We start from the raw sequence: 3,875 nt of genomic DNA, 5'->3' as shown, positions 1-3,875 counted from the left end.
TCTTCTCTCAGCTCGAGACCGTCTACACAGCTCTCTACCTACCGCCAGGTCCAACCTAACCTCTCTCGTCAGCCCGCAGCCCCCCTCGCGCGCGTCCGAAAGTTGTCCCGAACCCGACCCGGACTGTCGCCACCGTTGTGTCCGGATCATCCCTGAACATCTACAAAACGTCTCCGTTTTCTTAATTGGGCTCCCTAACCTATTTATCCGAGACCGTCTGATTTTGATCGGAGGGTCCAAACCTAATCCGATTGTCCCTATATATATAGTCCACCACCTACCCAATCAAGCCAACCCTAAAACCTAGGAGGCTTGTCCCTCCCCGCCGCCACTCCTCTCCCACATCGGGATCGCCTCCCGATCCAAATCCATCCACTCCCAAATCCCCCTCGTGTTCAACACCAGACCAACCCACGCCCTCCTTCTCGCGCCTAAGGCCTCCCTTGCACCCCAGTTTTCCCCAACGCCCGTGCCCCGCAGCTGGCTCCGATCCAGATCGAGGCGAGCTCGTCCCCGAGCCCATGGAGACGCCGTTCCCGTCTGCCGACGACGACCGAACCTTCGGTTAGAAAGATGAGCGCTCCTCTTTTTTCCTTTCCATTCCTTTCCCTGGTTCTTCTCTCCGCTGATCACTCCCTCTGTCTTGGGTCGTCAACAGGAGGAGCCCCGCAGCCAGCGGCCTCATCTGCGCCATTCCCATCATCGAGACCCCGCCGCCGCCAAGTTCTTTGCCGGGAGCGGCGCCGCCCGGATCTGGCCGTCTCCGCGCTGTCTGCACCCCGGCCTCGCCATGGTCGCGCCTCCCTGCTGCCGGAGCCCCACGACCTCGCACCGAGCTCCTGCCGCGTCGCCATCCATCAAGTCCGCCGCCCCGCCAAGTCGTTGGAGCCCCCCGTGGCGTCCGAACCCTGCTTCTACATCTCACTGCTGTCCCGCCGGAGTTCCCTGCCCGTCGACTCTCTATGCTTCCTTCCCCTGAACCTTCTCTGAACCTCTCTCTCTTTTCTTCAGTCCACAGCAGCAGTCGCTGCATCCTCTCGCTGGTGAGACGAGCAGATGAGCCGCGTGCCCCTGCCTCCTTCCCCACACCCGGATCCGCCGACGTGCCGCCCCGGAGCCCCGCGTCCAAGTCCCGCGCCCCCATGACCTCGCTGCAGCTCGGCGCCGCCGCAAGTCCACGTCATCGACGTCCTCTGCTTCCCCTACAACAGATCGAGCGCCTTGCCCGCCTGCGTTGACTTCGCCTGGGCCGGCCTTGCCTCGGCCTACATCGGCTCCCGCTGGATCTCCACCTCGCCCGCGCCTGGGCCTCTTTGCACAAGGCCCAGCGAGCCTCCTCAGCCTACAGCGACCGGCCCAGCCGCCTACCGCATCCAGCCCAGCACCGAACCGAGCCTTGGCCCATGTTTGCAGGGCACAGCCTCTCTCCTGTGTTTTGTTTGGGCTAGGTAGTTTCGGCCCGTGACTATTTTTTTCCCTGCTGCGAATTTGTCTAATTTCCCAGAGTTTTGCCAGTTTTATAGTTTAGCCCCTAAACATCATGCATTTTATAACTCCCCAACCGTGCATCGGATTAAAACAAACTTTGTATGAAACTTGTTTAGAATTTTGTCTAGATTCATAATATTCAACTTTCGTTCATGTTTGACATGTTTAAAATGATGTTTGTTTAAATTTGCTCCTATGCCATGTTAAAATGATTTAATTCATAACTGAATAACCGTAGCTCGGTTTTAAATAATCTTTATATGTAAATGGGGTAGAATTTTGCCTAGTTTAACATGGTGGCATCATCTTGCATGTTTAACAACTCTAAAATATGGCTTAGGGCAGAACAGTACCAAATCTATAATATGCTCACGGGGTTTTACCGGAACTGTTGTTCGTTACTTCCGGCCCTCATTTAAACATGACTAGATAGGTAGTTTTACTTTGCTTCACCTCTTGCCATGTTTAACAACATTTAATATTGTTGGGTACATAAACGAGTTCGAACTAAATAACTTGAATGTGGTGTTTCGTCAATATGCAACGGAGTTGCATATTGAGCTCCACTTAGTTTGTAGGATTGTTTGTGCATTTTGCCAGGCCATGCTTCATTAAACCGGACATGCATCATACTCGATTGTGCATCATACCATGTTCATGTGTTAGTTTGTTTACTATGTTGTGTGCTTCTTTCCGGTGTTGCTTCTTCGGATTGGTTCCGGTAACGTCGTGATTGTGAGGACCTGTTCATCTACGTCTGTTTGTCTTCTGCATGGACTCGTTCTTCTTCCTTGCGGGATCTCAGGCAAGATGACCATATACTCGAAATCACTTCTATCTTTGCTTGCTAGTTGCTCGCTTTTTTGCTATGCCTATGCCGCGGTACCTACCACTTGCTTGTCATGCCTCCTATATTGTTGAGCCAAGCCTCTAACCCACCTTGTCCTAGCAAAACGTTGTTTGGCTATGTTACCGCTTTGCTCAGCCCCTCTTATAGCGTTGTTAGTTGCAGGTGAAGATTGAAGTTTGTTCCTTGTTGGAACATGGAGATGTTGTTCCTTGTTGGAACATGTTACTTGTTGGGATATCACAATATATCTTATTTAATTAATGCATCTATATACTTGGTAAAGGGTGGAAGGCTCGGCCTTATGCCTGGTGTTTTGTTCCACCCTTGCCGCCCTAGTTTCCGTCATATCGGTGTTATGTTCCCGGATTTTGCGTTCCTTACGCGGTTGGGTAATAATGGGAACCCCTTGACAGTTCGCCTTGAATAAAACTCCTCCAGCAAGGCCCAACCTTGGTTTTACCATTTGCACTAACAACCTATAACCTTCCCTTGGGTTTTCGCGAGCCCGAGGGTCATCTTTATTTTAACCCCCCCCCCCCCGGGCCAGTGCTCCTCTGAGTGTTGGTCCGAAATGGGCAGCCTGCGGGGCCACCTCGGGGCAACTCGAGGGTTGGTTTTACTCGTAGCTTGACCTATCTGGTGCGCCCTGAGAACGAGATATGTGCAGCTCCTATCGGGATTTGTCGGCGTATCGGGCGGCTTTGCTGGTCTTGTTTTATCATTGTCGAAATGTCTTGTAACCGAGATTCCGAGTCTGATCGGGTCTTCCCGCTAGAAGGAATATCCTTCGTTGACCGTGAGAGCTTGTGATGGGCTAAGTTGGGACACCCCTGCAGGGATTTGAACTTTTGAAAGCCGTGCCCGCGGTTATGGGCAGATGGAAATTTGTTAATGTCCGGTTGTAGAAAACCTGAAGTTGACCTTAATTAAAATCCATCAACCGCGTGTGTAACCGTGATGGTCTCTTTCCGGCGGAGTCCGGGAAGTGAACACGGTGTTGGAGTTATGCTTGACGTAAGTTGTTTTAGGATCACTTCTTGATCATAGTTCATCGACCGTGCTTTTGCCTTCTCTCCTCGCTCTCTTTTGCGAATATGTTAACCACCATATATGCTACTCGCTTGCTGCAACTCCACCTCATACCTTTACCGTACCCATAAGCTTAAATAGTCTTGATCGCGAGGGTGCGAGATTGCTGAGTCCCCGTGACTCACAGATACTTCCAAAACCAGCTTGCAGGTGCCGATGAGCCCGTGTAGATGACGCAACCAAGCTCAAGGAGGAGCTCGATGAAGATCTTGTCCTTTGTGTTGTTTCGTTCTAGTTGATCAGTAGTGGAGCCCAGTCGGGACGATCGGGGATCTGTGTAGAATTTGGGGTAGTCTTCTTTTATTTTGGTTCCGTAGTCGGACATTGATTGTATCTGGATGATGTAATGCTTTATTCATGTATTGTGTGAAGTGGCGATTGTAAGCCAACTATGTATCTCTTTCCCTTATGTATTACATGGGTTGTGTGAAGATTACCTCACTTGCGA

At 51.2% G+C, this 3,875-nt stretch overlaps 1 long non-coding RNA gene across 1 annotated transcript; it reads left to right on the top strand.

Moving 5' to 3' along the window:
• Window positions 1-309: 309 nt before the first annotated feature.
• Window positions 310-1,659, top strand: LOC123150043 (uncharacterized). The gene is made up of 2 exons (XR_006474922.1): window positions 310-564; window positions 659-1,659. It is a non-coding gene; the product is annotated as an uncharacterized lncRNA (long non-coding RNA).
• Window positions 1,660-3,875: the final 2,216 nt, after the last annotated feature.

The sequence above is a fragment of the Triticum aestivum genome, chromosome 7A, assembly GCF_018294505.1.
Source record: "Triticum aestivum cultivar Chinese Spring chromosome 7A, IWGSC CS RefSeq v2.1, whole genome shotgun sequence".
NCBI classification, from domain to species: domain Eukaryota; kingdom Viridiplantae; phylum Streptophyta; class Magnoliopsida; order Poales; family Poaceae; genus Triticum; species Triticum aestivum.
This window is presented reverse-complemented; position numbering and strand designations above follow the sequence as displayed.